We start from the raw sequence: 22,228 nt of genomic DNA, 5'->3' as shown, positions 1-22,228 counted from the left end.
TCAAAATAATGCTGCATATTTTCTGAAGGGGATTAATTTTGGGGGGAATTCTTGAAAATACTCTAAAATTATGTGGAACCAGGTCTGGTAGATAATGTGACTCTCCAACTCTGTAATAACATTTTAGGTGATTTGTAACCATAATGAAGAGACTAATTTTCTTATTGGCACACCGATGACTCTCCTAAAGAGAAATTTTGAAAAGGTTTGAGAAGGGACATTTACCAACAGAAGACACAATATGTTGGGCCTTATGCATGACTGCCTTGAGGTGGCTCTCATTTGAAGTTAAAGATTATGAGATGTTTATTTACATCAGTTCAAGAACAGGAATGGGAGAGGTCATGCTTATAGTATCTTATTATCAAAGGTGAGACGTTTTATTTTTTAAGAAAATAAAAACCATTTTTTGCCCTGACCTGTGGTGGCACAGTGGATAAGCATCAACCTAGAATGTTGAGGTCACTCCTGGGCTTGCCCAGTCAAGGTACATATGGGAGTTGATGCTTCCTGCTCCTTCCTCCTTTTTTTTCTCTCTTTTTCTGTGCCTTGTCTCTAAAAAGAAATATATATATATATATATATATATATATATATATATATATATATATATTTTTAGCAAATGATACCAGAGTGAAATTATTCTAAGGTCACATTTTATACAGAGAATCTTAAGTTCTTTTTATTTCCTAGGTATAAAAAAAAATTGAACACCCAACATTCTTCTCTTGGCTTAAGAGGTTAATTTCTCACCACATTGGGTGATATCAGCAAAGTCATTCTGGGGTTAATCAAAAATTTTAATGCAAGGGATATATGATATGGGCACACTGGTATATACATGCCACGATTAACTAAAAAGTGTTTTCTTTATGAATAAGTAATGTAACTGAGCTGTCCATTAAAAACTTAAGAAAAGAGAAATTTTGAAAATTTGGCAAAGTCTTTGACTTCTAAAATGTTGATGTTATTTACTTCGTTATTAGTTCATTTATCTGCTCAGGTACAACAGAAGAAATTCTGTCTGAATATATCTATTTTTATAAGTTTATTGGTAGTAAAACGAACCTAAAATAAGCTATGTATATTTAAGTGTGCAGTTTAATAAGTTTTGTAATATGTAAATATCTATGAAATTATCACCACAATCAGTGCAATGAACATACTCGTCACCTTAAAAAATTCCCTGATGCACTTTATAATTCCTCCCTCCCCAGGCAAACAACCAGCAATTTGCTTTTTGTCACTATACATTTTGTTGCTATAGGATTTTGCATAAATGGCATCATGTAATTTCTATGACAGTTCTATTTTTTCTATTTATTACAGATATTACTATTGATATTTATTCATTTAAGTTTTTTTAACGGTAGCAGTACAGCTCGTTAGCTTGCTCGTGTGCTTTTGATGTCCGAAGCCTGAGCATTCTGCCAGTTTTTTTGGAGCAATGACACCAGGAAATGGACCGGCACAAAAGGATGCTGTATGCAAGCTCATCCTCTGTCATCTTCACGTGGCCAACAGCCACCGCCAGACACAGTGCCCTCTTCATCTGGAACTTGATGGTGGATTTCACTTCATGGCCTTTAGCCACCACGTTCTCACTGTGGGTCAGCAAAGACGGAAACCTGCCAGCCTCACTACGCCTGGGCCCAGGATTCACGGGGTCTGCTTGATCAGAGATTCTGAAGCCAAAAGGCATCACACTTCCTGCCCTGCTTCTTGACCAGTTTCTTACTCTTGTCGAGTTTCTTCAGAGCCTCGATGTCCATGTGTTGGATATCCACACCCTTCGCCTCGTCATAGTGCTGTTGGTCCCCCAGAACACAGACAGAGAACTGGGGGTGGGAAGCAGGTTTAAGCCTGACAGTGCGGAGAAGCATTTGGTCTTCTGAGGGTCATAGTTCTTCATGCTGATCTGCAGTCTCCAAAGACTTGTGGCACTTGCACTGGTTCCTATGCAGCACTTCCCGCACTGCCTTGTAGAGGGTGTCTAAGGAGGCTTTGCTGCTCGTGGTAACTTATGTTGCAAAAATCAGAACAGAGACTCTTACTTAACTTCATTATATGGACATACCAAATTCCTTATTCATTCATCAGTTGATGGTCATTTGAGATGTTTTCAGTATTTTTATTTTTATTCATAAAGCTGCTATGAACATTTATATACAAATCTTTCTATAACATATATGGTTCTTTTCTCTCTTGGGCCAGAGATAGATAAGTTATGTTCAAATTTTTAAGGAACTGCCAGTTTCATTGTATTCGGGGCTTAATGTTTAAGGGAGTGGTTGTGCCAGGACTTGTATGGGCATCTTATGAGTCTATTTTCTGCCCCTTTGTTCTTCCTCCGAGGGGCTCTTCCGTATGACTAGTGACCTACCAGGGGAAGGTCCAAACTGCATGACAAGTAATACGAAAAGTCAGATGGTCTAAACTGCATGACCAGCAATATGCTGGGGGAAGAAAGGTCAGTCCAGGGGTGAAGTCTTTGTTTTCCCAGTCTCTATCGACTAGGATGGGTGATTTAATAAATTATATTGGTATAAATTAGCTCCTTACCATTCTTAGATGTTAATCCATTTGGGATTTTTTTGTATGTAAAATGTAATTCCAAATTAATTAACTTCTAAAGAAGAAAAGTACATTTCTAAACTTTTAGAAAAAATATACAATTTTTTTGACCATGGAATAGGGAGTGATTTCATAAATAAGACACAAAAACTACAAACCATCCAATAATTTCTTTAAAAACTGACAAATCTGACCACATTAAAATGAAAATCTTTTATATGATAAAAAAACACCACAAATAAAGAAAAAATACAAGATTCAGACTTACACAGTTACATGTAACACATATAGCTGACCAAATATTTAAAATAAAAAAATATAAAGAATGCCTATATATCAATTTAAAAAGATGAACAACTCAATAGAAAATAAGCAAAGGATATAAAGATGCATTCACAGAAGAATAAAAATGTTCAATTAGCATATTAAAAGATGTTCAATCTTAATTTTAGTTAGAAAAATATCAAATTAAAACAAAGGCAACATATTTTTCAGCCATCAGATTAGCAAAAATTCAAAAGCTTAATCAGCCTAGTGTTATCTCTAGCAGTTTAAGTCCACATGTTACAGAGAGAAAATACCACTTTTGCTGAGATAGTGCAGAACAGCATCATAAACGTTTCCCCAGCTGGACACATTGGGATAGTTTGCAAAAGGTAAAAGGACAGTCCCTGTTCATTGAACAAAGACTTCTGGTCACTCTGCATTTTGATTTACCAATTCATTCACTGATTTCTAAAGTTACATACATTTTATCCTCCATCTTTTCCCTTTAACTCTGGATTTTTGTTCTCCTCAATTTTTGTAAATTTTCCCACTGATTTCTCTAGAAGGCAAAACAAGCATGTAAAGCATATACCTCCTTTGTAGGTTTTATTTCCCCATTTCATTACGGACAGCATTAATTAAGCATGAGTACATGGGACCTCTAGTAAGTAAATCGAGATGCTGTGCATTTTTAGCTTAATGTTTGATGTAGATATCTCTGACAGACACCCTGGCAAACAAAAGGAGGGCTGTCTAATTCTTGCTTCCTCTCTCTCCTAAGAGTCTTACATTTCTCTAACCTTCCTCCTAACTCCTGTTTGCCTGGCTCTCCATCTCTGGTATCAGTATGTATCACCCAAGGACAATCCTTCTCCCTTCATCCTTTCCATACTCTCATCCCTCATCAGGTCTGTTCTCCACTTACTTGCCCCTCAGACACAGACTGGGACAAATTTTCCCCTCCCTTCAGTAAGATGCGTGGAGCATTGCACAAGAGACAATGTATGCAATAGTTTTTAAGGCATAGACTTTAGACTCTTCATTCAAATTTCGGCTCTACCACTCATTATGTATTGTTGGGCAAACCCTTAACCCAGTGGTTCTCAAAGTGTGTGCCAGGGCACACTGGTGTGCCCTAGAAGATTTCCAGGTGCGCCCTATGGTATTCCAGAGAAATATGTGCCTGTTGGGGACCAAAAACCAACAGGGTTTTTGGAGTTTAGATTCTTGAGGGACAGAGGTGTGGGGAATTGGCTGTAAGCTGATAGTCTGCTCAAACCCCCACCTCACTTGCCTGATTAGGTTGCAAAAGGCTGTTAAGCTGTGGTGCTGGATTGTTTACACTACCCCCCATGTTCCCCAGAAAGACTGGAGGCAAGTTTCTTCTATCCTTTGTTTGGTGTAAAGTTAAGATGATATGTATGGTGGGGGTTTTCTGCACTCAACACAATTAAAAGTAAAAAGAGAGGAATTCTTCAATGTATTGATGAGGAAATAATAGTTTGCCTTTCAAATATATGTGCAGACATTGAAGAAATCACTAGGACACATCAGGCTCATGTTTCTCATAAACACAAGAATGAAAAAACTTAACACATTCGCACCGGGACCTGCTGAATTTACTAAATCTTACTAAGAATGTATCTATATATATATATAAAAAATAACTTTTTTGTTGTTTTTTAATTTTTTAACCCTTCTTTTTTACAAATTTTAAAAAGTATAACTCAAAAAATGTAACATAAAAAATTTTTTTATTAAATAATTTTATTTTTTTAATGGGGTGACATCAATAAATCAGGATACATATATTCAAAGATAACAAGTCCAGGTTATCTTGTCGTTCACTTATGTTGCATACCCATCACCCAAAGTCAGATTGTCCTCTGTCACCTTCTATCTAGTTTTCTTTGTGCCCCTCCCCCTCCCTCCTTTCCCTCTCCCTCTCCCCCTCCCACCCCCCCCCCGTAACCACCACACTCTTATCAATGTCTCTTAGTTTCACTTTTATGTCCCACCTACGTATGGAATAATGCAGTTCCTGTTTTTTTCTGAATTACTTATTTCACTTTGTATAATGTTATCAAGAGCCCACCATATAAAAATGGTTTTTAATGTCAGAATAAATTTAATTTTGTCATATTTATTTTGTTTAATTGCCATAAAAGCATGCTTGGATTTTATTTTTTTTCTTTAATATTTGACTTAAGTATTATAACATATTTCTCAGAAATTTGTATATAGTGCACCTACAATTATTTGTAGGGTTTTAAATGCGACCTGACTTCAAAATGTTTGAGAACTACTGCCTTAACCATTTTGTGCTTCAATTTTCTCATTTGAAAATGAGAATAAGAATGTACCTACTTCATAAGATTGTTGCAAGAATTAGATGAGTTAATACCTGCCATATGCTTAGAACAGTATCTGGCACATATTGCTGTGTTTCTGTTCTTCTCAAGTGCCATTAGAACCCCCATTCTATGGTGATTCAATCAAGAAATACATAGTGGTTGCACATGTGCCAGTCACTGGAACAAATTGCTCAAATGTTTGCAAAGTCCTTCCACCATGTCACATTACCTGACACCTGGCCCTCACTGATGTCAGGCCCCTTAAAAGCCTCTCCAATGGGAGCTTCACCTCCTAAGTTAATGGTAACAACTAGTAGCAGTTGTGGCTGCTTCCAGACCCTTGTCTTCAGAAACCCCCCTGTCTGAGCACATCTTATTTCTAAATGGCGACCTCTTCTCTCCATTTCACAGGGACTATCAAGCCCTGGAACACTGTCCTCCATTCACAGGGGATTCCGTTGCCAACATCCCAGGCTTTCTCCCTTTGCCATCACATCAGTGGCCTGAAAACATTTATGATGATGACGCCCTATTTTTCACACCCTGGCCTCACAGTTCTTAAAATTTTTCAAGAAAAATGGTTTTCCCTATACTCCACTTTAACTGAAACTGCACTCTAGAACATATCATACAATCATCTGAAGCTTCTACTTCTGAGTTCTGAAAACAATTCCTCTGATCATAGCCTGTTGTGCATCCAAACTGTATAACGTGGGATTAGATTCTCTGCACATGACAGAAATGCTAAAACAACAATGGCTTAATCAAAATAGATGTTACTCTCTTTTGCCTATGAGTGAAGTCTGAAGGTAGGAAACCCAGAGCTGATTCGGGGGTTCCATGTTTATTAGAGACCCAACTTCCTTCCAGCTCACCGCTCTGCCATTCTTTGGGTATGAATCTCATTCGCATGGCTCCATGTGGAACTTGGAGTTCCAGAATCACATCCATCTTCCAGACAATGGGAGGAAGGAAAGGGGGAAGAAGCAAAGCAAATGTGCTACTTGTGACATAAAGGGTTCCTCCAAGCTGTTTACGGGGTTCTTCTGCATCCCTTCTCTTCCATATTGCCATGAACCTGAGCCTGCTCTGGCAGAAGAAGAAGATGTCATAAATAAGAATTTTTAAGTGAGAGGCAGGGAGATGGAGAGACAGACTCCCGCATGCACCCTGACTGGGATCCACCTGGCAACCCCATCTGGGGCTGATGGTTTGCCCATCTGGGGCCACTGCTCCATTGCTTGGCAACAGAACTATTTTAGCACCTGAAGTGAGACCATGGAGCCCTCCTCAGTGCCCAGGGCCAACTTGCTCATCCAAGCCATGGCTGCAGGAGAGGAAGAGAGAGAGAAGCGAGAGGGGGATGGGTGGAGAAGCAGATGATTGCTTTTCCTGTGTGCCCTGACCAAGAATTGTACTAGAATTTCCACATGCTGGGCCAATGCTCTACTGCTGAGCCAACAGGCTAGGGTTCAATAATTTTTTTTAATGAGACAATTTGAAAAAAAAAAAGTGACAGGCTATGTAATAGGCAGTGGATTCATACAAACAAGCTGGTACAAAACACCAGGAAAAACATGAAGACCCCAGCGGAAAACAGGCAAGGGCTCTATACCAGCGTGCCTTGGATAAAGAAACAGCTCAACCATTACGCAAAAGAAAAGAGTCTCAACCCGCTCATGCTTAAAGAATCACATTCTAAAACAATAAGATATACATTTACTTCAGAGATTACCAAAGATCAAAAAGAGTAACAATATCCCACACTTTGGATACAGTGTGGGAAAATGGAGCTTTTCACATGAGCCTAGTATTAATAAAAACTTTCCAGAGGGCAATTTGGCAATTTCTATGAAATTTCTATGAAAAATTCCTATAAAATTGTTGACCCAGAAATGCCGTTGCCATGAATTTATCTTATAAAAATACTTATCCAAGTGCCTAAAGATATTTTTACAAAGACATATATATTGCAGGCTGGGTTATAATACCTCAAACTGAGAAACCAACAAAATGTCCACTCATCAATGAATAGTCTAAAAATAAAGAGAGGAACGATGTGTTCATATGCCACGCTCTGCTGTGTTAAAGGAGTGAGGTTGCTCTAAATGTACTACCTGGAAAAGTGCCAGTGACACACTAAGTGAAAAAGCATGTCGTAAAGCAATATATATATAGAATGATCTTATTTCGTAGATGAGGGGAAGGGGTCAATAGGTATTTAAATATACATGGAAGATAGTTTTGCTCAGACTTCTTAGTTCAAAGTGACAAAACTGAGCAGAAACTAGCGTAAGCCAAAAGGACTGGTTGGGCTCATGTCACTGGGAACCCAAAGGTGGAGTTAGCCCAAGAGGCAGTAGAGCAGGAGGCTCAGGCAGTGTCATAGTGTCTCTTCACCTGCTCCGTTCCTCTCATGTTTTGTCCTCATTATTTTTCATTCCAGACAGCCATCTCCCTCGTGCAGCCAAAAACTAGAGCCGCTGGTAATCTGCAAGAGCAAATTATAGGGTTTCCTGCTAGTTCCAGCAGGAACCCCAGGTAGCACTCTGCAAGAATAGTCCCAAGCCATTCTGGGATCAAGCCCTTTCTTGAAGCCGTGACTGCGGCTGGGCTAGGGCCGTTCTCAATGGCAGGGGAGGCTCCTGACCCTGCCTCCGGGAGGAGTGGGGGCACAGACCAGGGGCTGGTGGTGCCCAGAGGAAGGAATTCTGCAAAACAACTTATCCACTACTCCTTGGACATCTTGAATAACAATTACTTCAGGGAGTGGGCGACTATTACAGTTGAAAATTGCAAAGGTTGAGACTGCAGAAAATGGGATTAAAAACAAACAAATAAAACCCAGCAAACTGGGAGTCCTACCTCACCTCTGGTCTTATTTTGTTAATTTAAAAGATTAATTCCTTTCTCGCTCTGCCCCCTCCCCATTCCTCTAAAAAAATACATACACACATACATACAAAAAGAAAGAAAGATAAATTCATGGCAATGGCATTTCTGGGTCTGGGGGTTAAGGCAGTGTCTTCAGAGGCTGCCCCTTTTAAGATTGAAAAGAACAAAGAACACACACTTACACACACTTTCCCATTATTTTGTCACATTGGGGCCTATCTTTCTTGGCAAGAAATTGGTTAATTTCTTCTGGAAAGATCCTCGGAGAGGAATTTTTATTGAAGAAGCTGATTCAACTTTTTCTGCAAGCAGAGACTCAGATTGGGTGAGATAAGTGGAGGGAACGCACAGGCCAGGGCGGGGTAAGCGCGGAGATGGCTCTGCCGAGTGTCGGGGAGCCCCGCCTTGGGGTGGGAGGACAGGAGGGCAGGGCCAGCCTCCTGGCTCTGCAGCAGCCCCCAGGGCTTCCGACAGCTCGGAACGGGCTGTTAACATCCCCAGGATAGATCTTTTTCTCTCCAGAGAGCAGTTAGTGCACTCTGTCACACTTGCCACTGACAGCCTTCTTTTCCTCACCCCCCCCCCCCCCCCAGGCATGTCAGAGAGAAGCAGGAATGCAAGACATAAGTTACACTCATCAGTTTGGATTCCACACATCTAGCATTTGAGATCATCAGATAGCAGCTATTTTCGTATATTTACTACCGCTCAAAAAAAAAGATTTATTTTGCATATTACAGGGTAAATAAGCTTGCCTAGAAATGGGGAAAGCTACTTTTCAAGCATGCTTCACTACTTCAGAAGCATCCGTCAACAGGTAATCAGCTGATAAATCAATGACTAATTAATTATAAATCCCTGCTGTCTATTCAATCAAGTATTTTTTTTTAAATCTTCTATTACTGGATACATTGTAGCCTGGTTTCTACTTATTTTATATAGCCTCAAAAGTAATTAAACAAGGTATAATTCAGAATATTTACTAGTTCAGGTTACCGGAGAGTTTTTATTAGAGGGTGGCTAAGATTCTTTTTCAAATATGATATCTGGCATAGTTATAGTGGTTTAGACTTTTGAGTCTGACAGGTCTAGTTCAAGTTCAGGTTTAGTCATTTAATGCCACCTTGGGCAAGTTGCTTGCCCTTGCGAGCCTCAGTTTTCTTATCTGCGTAATGGGATAACAACACACACCTTAAGGTATTCCCGTGAGGATTCAGCGGGAGGTTTGGCATGTCAACAAGCTCTTCAGAACATATCATCATATGGTTAACTGAAAGAAAAGAAAAAATAAACCCAAGTTGAATAAAAATTTACACTTATAACTTAAGAATTTAGAAAATTTCTGGAGAATCTCACCAAACATTTGAGAAGTAGAATGAAACTGAGAGCAAGGGGATAAAAGGGATATTCACTTTTTCTTCTCTGGATAGGTAGATGATAGAGATATATGTATATGTATATCTGTATCTCTGTATGTCTGTAATGTCTGAATTTTCACAGGAGTGTACTCACATATTCACATAATATTTTTGAAATATTAAATTGCTTAAGAAACAAAGTGCATTGGACTCTAAGTCATGAGCACAGCTATGTAACTTTGGCTATTCTATTTCTCTTGACTTAAGTTAACTAGTCCATATATTTAAGGGGATGAATACAGGGCTCTAAATTCCAACTCTAGATGTTATAAGTAGATGTAGCAGAAAAATATTTAACTAAACCTAATATTTTGGTCATTTATGAAAAGAAAAATTTATTGATTTTTTTTAGTATCATGTCCTAAAATTTCTGGAATGATGTTGGATTTAAATAAAATTTTAATCCTGGAAATCCATTAGTACTTGTCAAATTATGAGTCAATTTGGATTCAGAAAATATTATCTCCACAGGCCTTCTCATACTCTGCAGGGTGCTAATGTAAATCGCTACGTCCTTTTCTGAAGAGCAAATCTCCACAGGCAAAAGATTTAAAGCAATTTAATCTTTACCTGTTTAACCTAGTAATCCAAGCAGTGTAAAGCAGTTTAACCTGGTAATCTCACAGTTATAATTTTATTCTAAGAAAAAAAATTAGAAGCAATCTAAATGTTCAAAAAGTAGGGCAATGGTTCAATAAATTAAGCAGTGAGTGCTGGAGACATTATTGTACAGCCATTGGAAATATCTCAAAGAAAGCTTAGTAATACATGAAAATTTACAATCAAATATTGAGTGAGAAAACCTAAAAAGATATGTGTATATCTTCTGTTCACTATACAAGTTTTACGCATATGAGCCTAAAATAAAGACTAGAAAGGAATGTACCAAAATATTAATGATGGTTAACTCTAGGTTATGATATTTAAAATACTTTTAGGCAAATTCCAATTTTTTTCTAAATGAACTAGAGTTACTTTTATAATCATAAAAGAAAATTTAAATGGTCTCTGTACTTAAAAATTGTAATAAGCTCTTTAAATGAAAAATTTCAGAGTCTTCTATAGAAGAATCACTCATTGTCTTAACATTTGGAAAATCATCTATTTTTCTTCCTTCTGCTTGTTTGGGTTTACTTTTGTTTTTCTAGTTTGTTAAGGTTGAAGGTTAGCTTTCGACTTGAGATCTTTCTTTTAAAATATAGGTCTTTATTCATTAGATTTCACATATAAATAATGTCATATGGTATTTTTCTTTCTCTGACTGGCATATTTCATTTAGCCTAATAATTTTCAGGTCCATCTATGTCATCACAAAAGTTGGGGGACTGAATGAAAGAAGGTGAAGGATTTAAAAAAACATATTTTATATATATCGATAGATAGACATAGATATAGATATAGATATAGATATAGATATAGATATAGATATAGATATAGACATATGACACATAACTAGTCAGGTAGCTCAGTTGGTTAGAGCGTTATCCTGATAAAGCTTGTGGGTTTGATCCCTGGTCGAGACAAATATAAGAATCAACACGAATACAAAAATAAAATAATAAACTAATGTTTCTCTCTCAAATCAATAAATAATTTTAAAATAAGTAAATAAAATGAAATATAGGTCTTTAGAAGTATAAATTTCCTTCTAAGCACTAGTTTAGCTGCATCCCAAAGATGCAGAAAGAAATACTTTCCTTGTGATTTCTTCTTTGACTTATTGGTTATTTTAGGAGTATGTTTACTTGATTATTTATTTGTTTTTTTTCTTTTTTTCCATATGATTGTGAATTTTCCAAATTTCCTTCTATCTAAAAATTTTAATTTAATTCCATAGTAGTCATAAGATATACTTTGTAGGTTACTTGGTCTTCTTAATTGTATTGAGACTTGTTTTGTGGTTCACTTATGGCAGGGGTCGGGAACTTTTTGGCTGAGAGAGTCATGAACACCACATATTTTAAAATGTAATTCTGTGAGAGCCATACAATGGCCCGTGTATGTTATGCATTATCTAATAAAAAATTAGTGTTGTCCCGGAGGACAGCTGTGATTGGCTCCAGCCACCTGCAACCATGAACATGAGCGGTGGGGAATGAATGAATTGTAATACATGAGAATGTTTATATTTTTAACATTATTATTATTTTTTATTAAAGATTTGTCCATGAGCCAGATGCGGTCATCAAAAGAACCACATCTGGCTCGCAAGCCATAAATTCCCAACCTCTGACTTATGGTCTATCCTGGAGCCTGTTTCATGTAAACTTGAGAAGAATGTGTGTTTTGCTGTTCCTCATTGGAGTGTCCTATAGCTTTCTGGTAGGTCTTATGGCTTTTTAGTGTTGGTCAAATCTTCCATTTTCATATGGGTATTTTGTCATTCTATTCATTTTTGAAAGTGGGATATTGAAGTATCCCACTACAATTGCTAAATTGTTTATTTCTCCTTTCAATTTTGTCAGTTTCTACTTTATGTACATTAAGGTTTTGTTATCAGATGTAGATATGTTTATAATTACTATGCTGTCCTCATAGATTGACCCCTTTATCATTATAAAATGATCTTTTTATCTGTAGTAACAAATTTTGTCTTAAAGTCTATTTTTTTTTTGCTATTAGTATCGCCACTTTAACTCTCTATTGGTTATTCCTTTCATGGTCTATCTTTTCCATTTATTTCTCCTTCAACTTATTTGTATCCTTGACTATAAAGTTTATCTTTTGTAGTCAGAAAGAAGGTGGATCATTTGTTATGAGCATCAGTTTGACTCAAAATAGCTTGGTGTTGGCCTTGGTCAAGTAGTTCAGTTGGTTAGAGCATTGTCCTGATACATCAACATTGTGGGCACATACAAGAATCAACCAATGGGCTCTGGCTGGTTGGCTCAGTGGTAGAGCGTCACCCCAGTGTGTGGAAGTCCTGGGTTTGATTCCTGGCCAGGGCACACAGGAGAAGCACCCATCTGCTTCTCCACCCTTCCCCCTCTCCTTTCTCTCTGTCTCTCTCTTCCCCTCCTGCAGCCAAGGCTCCATTGGAGCAAAGTTGGCCCGGGCACTGAGAATAGCTCCATGGCCTCCACCTCAGGTTCTAGAATGGCTCCGGTTGCAACGGAGCAGCAGCCCCATATGGGCAGAGCATAGCTTCCTGGTGGGCATGCCAGGTGGATCCCGGTTGGGCATATGTAGGAGTATGCCTCTCTGCTTCCCCGCTTCTCACTTCAGAAAATGACAAAAAATAATAATAATAATAATAATCAACCAATGAATGCAAAAACAAGTGGAACCACAAACCAATGTTTCTCTCTCTCTCTCTCTCTCTCTCTCTCCCTCTCCCTCTCCTGGTCTGGTTTGTGCTTCCTCTCTTAATCATTTAATTTCCCCATGCTTCAGTTTCCTCAATTGAAAAATGGACTTATATTTGGTAACCACCTCAAAGAGAAATTGTGATAAGAAGTCAATGTGATTAGTTATTGCTAATATAAATAATATAGATACTAATAAAAAATAATAACAGCAAAAGTTTTGCATACCTGCTACATGCAGACCAAAGTACTAGATCCTAAAGACAAACAATAGATGAACTATACTGAACCCTTTCAATTTAAATATGCTTCAAGTTAAGTGTGAGAAATGAGGAATAATGACATATAGAATGTTGATGCAGATCAAAGCAAATCTCAGTGGAATTTTTAGGAGAATTAGGGGCAATAGGATTAAAGCAGAAATAGAATTGGAGTTGGAATGTGTCTATTTACCAGTTTTCAACATACTAATGAAAAGAAAATAACTTCACTATACGTCTACTTTCTTTAATATCCTCAAGAAATTCTATTAGTATTAATTGGTCTTTGAGGTCAATAATAGATTACCTTCATTTTTTACAACTGAAGTTTCTTTAAAATTATACATAAAATATTTGTAAGATAAATTGTTTTAAATGGTTCTGAATAAGCGCTATTTTCTGGCCATCACATGTTGTTCATTTTACTCCCTATTTAAAATACTTTCTCATTTCTTCTCTGTCAACTCAAATCCTATCCAATCTTACAAGCTCACCACCAACACCACTTCTCTGACCTTTCTCTAAGGTCATCCCAGTCCTCAGATTTTTCCACTCATGTGAATTACTATAGGATCTGCATTTAATTATACAGAAATTCAACAAGCAACTATTAACCAATTATAATGAGCCAGGCACTGGAATTGGTGCACTGGTACACAGAAATGAACAAGATAGTTCCTATCTTCCTTTTAGAGGATGTAGATATACTAAAAAAAATAATTACTTCAAGAAATATTTTTATAAAATGAAGGGTACATTTACAGAGAAATACTTCCTCAGAAAGAAAACAAATCATCCATTAATGTGTCTTTTTCGTAAATCTTGGTTTTCATCTATAGCATAGCGCTCAGCCAAGTTTTTAATTTTCTTTTCCAGAAGTGAAAAAGTGGTCATTTAAAGGTAGGGTTTTTTTTTTGTCTCTATATTTAGAGGAAAAATTCAACTTTATAAGAAGACTTTTCTTTTTATTACAAGAAAGCATTCTAACATGCATTTGATTGTGTAAAGGCAGAGCCGAATGCTATTCTGGAATGGGTACATTCAGGACAGTAAGTTGCCAAACTACTTTGCATAAGATCAAACATTTGACTTTACCATGGAAAGAGCTATATCTTCTATAAATCAGCTTTTCCCACTATAATGCTATATAACAAACAACCTCAAAAGTCAGTGACTGAAAAAAGTTATTATATTTTACTGACCTGAGAGTCAGCCGGGCTGGGTTTGCTTCACACTGTGGGTCTGCAGACCTGGTTCTTCTCAACATGGTTTTCATCTCCTTGGTCCCAGTGGGCTATTTAGGACACATTCTTCTCGGTGATGGCACAGGCACATCCAGGGGAAAGTCCAACCACATAAGCACATTTTGAGCTGATTTTTGCATCACAGCTGCTAGCCTCTTACTAGCCAAAGCAAAACACATGGCTGAGCCCAGTGTGAAGAGGCAGGGAAGTATGTTCTGCCTTTAATAGGAGAGAAGGCAAAACTATAAGGCAAAGGGTATGGATATAGGAAATGATAAGGAGTTGGGTTTAATAATTCAATCTGCCAGACTCTTCCATAAAGATATTGATTGAAATGTGTTTGAAATTTAAGAGAAAGATTTGGGGATTGGGGTTCTTTTTGGTGGATCAGAGAAAGGAGAAATTTGAGAGATGTAGAAAAGACAGCAGAATATAAAGAGTTCTCACAAAGTAGAAATACGTTGGAACCAATGAGGCATTGGCTAAGGCCATTTTGTTACATCTAAGTTCCTTGGTAGAGTTTGTTAAACATTCCTGCTTGATATTACCTGGGTTTGGAGGACTTAAAACAGACCCATGAGCAAAGCAAAGTCAGCAACATTGGATAGACAGGTTATTTTTGGAATGATTGTAGTATTCATCTACAGTAAGATGCCTGGTCAAGAAAACAAGCAATAATGAGAGTGGATCATAGGAAGCAAGAGTTTTTCCTCCAAGGGGTTTAGAAATATCCAGAGTGGATAACATTATAGAACAATTAGACTTTCTGCTAATATAGCACATAGAATCTTCTCTTTGAGATATCACAATTGAGTAATAACCGTGATGCAAGATATAATTAAGATTTGCCTAATTCAAGCAGCTTCACCAGTAATATTATAACTCATCTGTTTTAGATTAGACTAAGTTTTTCACTTTCTGGACCTCTGAGCCCAAAGTCACTTATTTAGATACAAGGGTAACATTTCCTTTAGGCTTAAGAAACACATCTCATGATCACTGTATCTCTTATCATTTTCTCATTTTGTAAATATGAAACCAACTTATACAAAAGATAAGCAGCTATGAAAGACAATTTTTTTTTCTTTTCTTTTTTTTTTAGTGACAAGAGGGAAAATAATGAGGCAGACTCCTGCGTGCTCCCCAACCAGGATCCACCCTGCAACACCCATCTGGGGCACTGCTTGAGTATCAAGATATTTTTAGTGCCTGAGGCTGACATGCTCAGACCAACTGAGCTATTCTCAGTGCCCGGGCCAACACTTGAACCAACTGAGCCACAGGCTGCAGGAGGGGAAGAGGGAGAGAGAAGGGGAAAGGAAGGAAGCAGGTGGTTGCTTCTCTCATGTCCCCTGGCCAGGGATCAAACCTAGGACATTCATATACTGGGTTGATGCTGTATCAACTGAGCTACCAGCCAGGGCCAAAAGACAAAGTTTCTAATTTCAAATTATCAGTCCAAATATGATAAGAACACTATAAAACAGAAAGTGTAAAACCTGTAAATGTTTTTGAAGAAACAGAGGCACTATTCAATGAACATCTTGATCTATAAAAGTCTAAAACCTGACCATAGTAACAAATCCCTTAGTGTTTTCTAATGGACCAAGACAATCAGTAAGTAGCTGGCTCAGCATTGAGAATGTTAAGTACATGAGCTAAGCATATATCATCTAAATGTTGGAATCCATCATAGGACTCCAAATGAAGAATATACCACAGAAACCCAAGACAATTCAATATACACATTTACTTATATATATAAAAAAAACCCCAAAAAACTAATCACAAGGTACATAAAAGCTCCACTTTCCTTTCAGTTGGTTGACAGAGGAGACATACAACTTACCAAGCAAACATATAAAATGAACAAATACATTTTAAAAAACCTAATTGCCACAAAGAAACTGAAGAAGGGTGCTCCGATGAGCGTGGCGCGGAGAGCGCACCCTTCCCTTTCTGTTGGACTGCCGGGGAAGGCCCCTCTGAAGAGGCACCCTTTGAGCTGTGACCTAATTGGAGTTAATAGTGCAAAACTGATCTGGGGCAAGAGCACCACCGAGAGAGAGAGTAGCAACTGCCAGAGCTCTTAAGTGGGTATGACAGCAAGAAAAAAATACCAGCTTTTAACATGTCTTTCTTTAATTCCTTGCTTAGTTTAATAAAATCAATTTTTAATCACTCATAATAATGTAGGGTCAAGGACTCTTTTAGCCCAAGATTCATTATATTTATTAGTAGTTTCAGATTTGCAGTCAGTTTTGTAGATGCTAGAAAAAGACTACGTCTGACATTTAAATTTAATACTTTTTTTTTCTAAAGAATGAAACTGCAGCATGAGTTGTCTTCTCTGAACAGAAGGAGAAGCTGTCCAGCTCAGCTGTCTCATCTGGTTTACCCTCTTTCTTCACAGGTTTTTATTTCACACTTGGCTGGAAAAAATCATCTCCTCACCCAGGAACAACAGCCCCAGAAGCAACCTCCCCTCCTTTGCTTTTTTTTCTCTATATTTGCTGTTCAGAGCACCTCCCTGGAGACTCCCCAGGACTGGGAGGAAGAAGGTCATAGAGGAGGGTAAAAAAAATAAATCTTTGGAAATGCTAACTTATCCTGGTAGTGAGGATGAATGCAAATCTTCTTGTCCAGCCCCTGTAGGACTACGCGGGACCCAGAGCTCCAGTCAGGAGTGGAGACCTTCACCTCTTTTTTTTTTTTTTTTTAATAGAAAATTGCCCACAGTTTGAGTGGATTTTTGTCCCTGCCCAGTTGGTTAGAGCTGAAAGATCTGAACTATGGAGTCACAAAACAGATACTATCCATTGTTTCTAGTATGAAATTATTTCCTCCTAACTGGAGGGGACCGAAGTGCTGGCAGAAACCATTGCTCCTTTTTTGAGTCCTCCTCCCACATGGGCAGCGGGTGGGCGCTGTATCTGAGCCTCCACCAACATGGCTTTCACTGTTCACCCTGAGCTAGTGATTCCCTGAGACCCCACCCCACCCAAGCTGTTTCCAGTGGCTTTTCCATATAAGCAACCTGTCTGAGCTCATGCTTCAGACTTCCCTAAAATTTTCAAACACATAGAAACAGACAATAGTGTGGTGATGGCCAGAGGGGAGAGGGGGTGGGGCTGGCGGAGGTGGACAAGGTGGGGGAAGGGGGACAGAAAGAGACTTTGCTTTGGGTGATGAGCACACAATGCAGTGGGCAAATGATGTTTTGTTGAGTTGTACACTTGAAACCTGTCTTATTTTGAGAACTAATGTCACTCCAACAAATTGACTTTAAAAGAAATCATAGGTTTGTTCCTTAGCTTTTTTTTTTTTTTTTTGTATTTTTTTTTTCTGAAGCTGGAAACGGGGAGAGACAGTCAGACAGACTCCCGCATGCGCCCGACCGGGATCCACCCAGCACGCCCACCAGGGGCGACGCTCTGCCCACCAGGGGGCGATGCTCTGCCCCTCCGGGGCGTCGCTTTGCTGCAACCAGAGCCATTACAGCGCCTGGGGCAGAGGCCAAGGAGCCATCCCCAGCGCCCAGGCCATCTTTGTTCCAATGGAGCCTTGGCTGCGGGAGGGGAAGAGAGAGACAGAGAGGAAGGAGGGGGGGTGGAGAAGCAAATGGGCACTTCTCCTATGTGCCCTGGCCGGGAATCGAACCCGGGTCCCCTGCACGCCAGGCCGATGCTCTACCGCTGAGCCAACCAGCCAGGGCCTTCCTTAGCTTTTTATTCCTTCCTACTGCAGGAAATGGGAGGCTTTTAATACACTATGAAGAAGGCCCCTTGGCTTCCAAACTTGACTTTTAATTGCTGAGTAATCACCCTTAGCATTTAATAAAAGAATTCTTTCCCTTGAGTGTCAATTAAGCTTAAGAATACCACCCAATTCCAAAGTCCTCATAGAATCTCTTTCTCTCATACTTCTCAAATGCTTATGCAATATACCAATTAATGCATTTATTTCCACTAGTATACCATTCTGGTTTACCACCAATTAAAATTTTAACAGTTGTACTGCTCCGTAGTGTGAAGGACATACCATGTACCACCAATGTTGGAGGTCCCAGTGCCTGTTAGTTGGCATGCTCTTCTCTCTTCAAAATCTCACTGAAGCATCCACTTTCTAGGGCCACTCTTGACACCACCTTAGGTTGGGTTCACTGGGAAGCAGACTGTGAGACAGAGCTGAGCATGCAGCTTGTCAATCAGGGGTGTTCTTGAAATGAACATCAGTGCAAAAGAGGGAACAGAGGCAGAATTGGGCAGAAAAATGTTGAGCTCTGTATATTTTCAAGGAAAGCTTCACCCAACCCCATGGAAAGTTCTGGAACGTAGGTGGCTTTTCAAGGTTGTCCCAAGTTGGAGTATGACACCCTTGCCTTGATCAATCTTTGCAAATGGGAAGGAGGGATGGACTTGTCCAAACTTCTTGGCCCTGGGCAATGAAGGCTGCTAGGTGAGAGCTGCCTTTCAACAGTAGTCCCCTCAGTCCTCCGTTCCTGAAGGTGAATCTGCGTGGCAAAGCGCAGCACCTAACACAGCGCCTACTGTGTGCCAAGCACTATTCTAGATGCTGGGGATATGAACAGCAAACAAGTCAATCACTATTCTAGACTCTGGGATATGAACAACAAACAAGTCAATCACTATTCTAGACACTGGGGATATGAACAGCAAACAAGTCAATCACTATTCTAGACGCTGGGGATATGAACAGCAAACAAATCAATCACTATTCTAGACTCTGGGATATGAACAACAAACAAGTCAATCACTATTCTAGACACTGGGATATGAACAACAAACAAGTCAATCACTATTCTAGACGCTGGAATATAAACAACAAACAAGTCAATCACTATTCTAGACACTGGGGATATGAACAGCAAACAAGTCAATCACTATTCTAAATGCTGGATATAAACAACAAACAAGTCAATCACTATTCTAGACACTGGGATATAAACAACAAACAAGTCAATCACTATACTAGACTTATAGACGCTGGGATATAAACAACAAACAAGTCAATCACTATTCTAGACACTGGAATATAAACAACAAACAAGTCAATAAGTCAATCACTATTCTAGACGCTGGGGATATGAACAGCAAACAAATCAATCACTATTCTAGACGCTGGGATATAAACAACAAATAAATTAATCACTATTCTAGACACTGGGGATATAAACAGCAAACAAGTCAATCACTATTCTAGACGCTGGGATATAAACAGCAAACAAGTCAATCACTATTCTAGACGCTGGGATATGAACAACAAACAACTTCATAAGAAGCCTTGTTGAATGTCAGCTAGTGGTGAGAGTTACAGGAAAAAATAAAGCAGGGCCATTCAGCTCCAACCACATGTCTATGATGTTCTTCAAGCTCAGTCTGCATGTCTCCATTCCAGGCCCATTACTGTTCTCTGCTTGGAATGCTCTCCTTCCCACAACTTAAGGCCTCGCTCTCCTTAGGTCTTGACTCAAATTTTACCTCCTCAATAAAACACTGTCTGACCATTGGATAGAAAACTGCAGTGTTTCCCTATCACACACCCACGCTAGCATTCTCTCCCCACCTTCCTCATCTGGCAATTTTTTCTGTTCTCCTAAAAGACCTGCACTCTGCTCTCCTAACTACCTATTGCCCTTCCGAAGCCTGAGCACCCTTATGAGGCCTAGATAAAGTATTCCCTTTACTTTCTTTTAATTGCCCCAAACAAAGAAAACCCTGCAGTGTTACAGAATGGGAGACGCTGCTCCGCTCAGTTCCCCCACCCCCCTCTCCTGCTCCATCCTACCCCGGTGCTACCTCCATCCGCACCATTAAATGATAAAGTAATTTTTCTCAACACAGGAAATCAACTGGGAAAGAAACTAATAGGAAACTGATTAAAGCAGATGAGGAGAAAATGAGTTTAAATCGCTGCAGAGCAGCGCGCACATGCACGGAGCATTTCCTGTGGGGCGGTCTGGCTCTCCTCTTCTGCAGGAACCCACCTCCCTGAACACTGTCTTCCCTGCGGGTCCAGCCCCACTTCTGAGTGCTCCCCACTAATGCCCTGTTTGCTCAGCGCTTGCCCTCCTGTCTCCCTCGCTGGATTTAAACACCTTCACACTTGAAAAGGATCTCTTTAAATCCTTTTCAATCTGTTTTCCCCAACAGATTAGTAGTAGTCTGAGCTCAGGCTCTGGAAGTGGGTTAGGGGAGACACTTAAGCACGCTCTTCCAGTTCGATTCTCAGTGTACGTTTTAACAAAATATTTCAGATCTGAGGGAAAAGGGGACTGCTTTCTCTTCTCATTTGTGCAGGAAGTGCACATCAGTCAGAAAAGCACAGGAATGTCCAACATGGAACGATAGGCCTGGCCACTTACAAGGGTTAGGTAGTCAATGCCCTTTCTAGCACATCTATTTCCCTCCCATTTCACATTCCACTTTCTTTTCACAGCCAACCCCCTATCATGTGCATTGAAACCCACCACCCTCCATGTTCCAATTCACAAATTAAAGCATTTCTGCTGGGAGCTATACATTCCACGGGATGACAGGGGTTCACCGCAGGAGAGCATGTAGCTGAAATATCCAGATGGTTGTCATAATTCTTCATTTTCCTCTGCAGCGTGTCTGGCTATCCTTTCTCATTTTATCCATCATCAAGACTTTCCGAGTCATCCTCTCCAAAGAATGGAGAGGCAACATTTCAAGTAAAATGTTTCAAACCAAAGTTAGGAATTACACTTGAATTCAGAAAGCAAGCATTCAAAACAAATATTGACTGAAGTAAGAAGATGAACTTGCCTGTAAAATGTTTACTTTTTCTATATGAATAGACTTATTAAAATTTTGGAGCAGGTATTTATTGCACAGCTACTTTGTGCCCTACATTTTTCTCAGACCTCGGAGTATCACGGTGAACAAAATGAAGACCTCTGACACCATCAGAGAGTACATTTTTAAAAAGAATGCTGATAACATAAGTAAATTACATAGCCTGTTGGGAGCTTTCCACGAGATACAGGAAGCTTTCCCATACAATATAAGGATAAAAAGAAGAATGAGAAAACATGGTGAGAAGTATCAGGAGGACAGGAGGTGTTGGCGGTGTAATATAAAGAAGGGTGAACAGGGCAGGCTTTATGGAGAAGGTGACGTTCACATAAAGACCAGAAAAGCTTTTCAGGCTAAGGTAACAGCCAGTGGGAAGTCCCTGAGATGAGAGTTTGCCTGGCATGTTTGAGGAGCAGCAAGGAGACCAGTGTGGCTGGAGTGGAGTGTATCCCACAGAGACAAGATGGGGACACCTGAGACAGGCAGGTGGGGTCAGAACACATTGTAAGGACATTGCCGTTCACTCTGCATAAACTGGGAAACCATTAGAAAATTCTGGGCAGAGATGCAATCTGTTAAAATTTAGATTTAAAAGGGTTACTCTGGCTGCTGGGCTGAGACTAGATGGTGGGAGGGACAAAGATGGAAACAGGAATGTAGGTTAGGAAGCTGATAATGATGGTGGAGACCAAGGTGGTGGCAGAGGCGGTACTGAGAAGTGGCCAAGTTCTGGATATATGCTAGAGTAAGAAATGTCCTGATGGGTTGCATATACGGTGCATTGCCACCGACTGCGATGAGGACAGCTGCGGGAGGTATAGGTGAGGCCACGTCAGGAGTTCAGTTTCTGACATGTTCGGTTTGAGACAACCACATGAAGATATGGTAGGTAGCTATATGTGAGGCAAAAATCAAATCGGAGAGGCCCTGGCCGGTTGGCTCAGCGGTAGAGTGTCGGCCTGGCGTGCAGGGAACCGGGGTTCAATTCCCGGCCAGGGCACATAGGAGAAGCGCCCATTTGCTTCTCCACCCCTCCCCCTCCTTCCTCTCTGTCTCTCTCTTCCCCTCCTGC

At 39.6% G+C, this 22,228-nt stretch overlaps 1 pseudogene; it reads right to left on the bottom strand.

Moving 5' to 3' along the window:
- Positions 1 to 1,385: 1,385 nt before the first annotated feature.
- On the bottom strand, positions 1,386 to 22,010 carry LOC136311124 (large ribosomal subunit protein uL1 pseudogene; annotated as a pseudogene).
- Positions 22,011 to 22,228: the final 218 nt, after the last annotated feature.

Source organism: Saccopteryx bilineata, chromosome 7, assembly GCF_036850765.1.
Source record: "Saccopteryx bilineata isolate mSacBil1 chromosome 7, mSacBil1_pri_phased_curated, whole genome shotgun sequence".
Lineage (NCBI taxonomy): Eukaryota > Metazoa > Chordata > Mammalia > Chiroptera > Emballonuridae > Saccopteryx > Saccopteryx bilineata.
The sequence above is the reverse complement of the archived record's forward strand: the minus strand, read 5'-3'. Positions and strand labels throughout refer to the sequence as shown.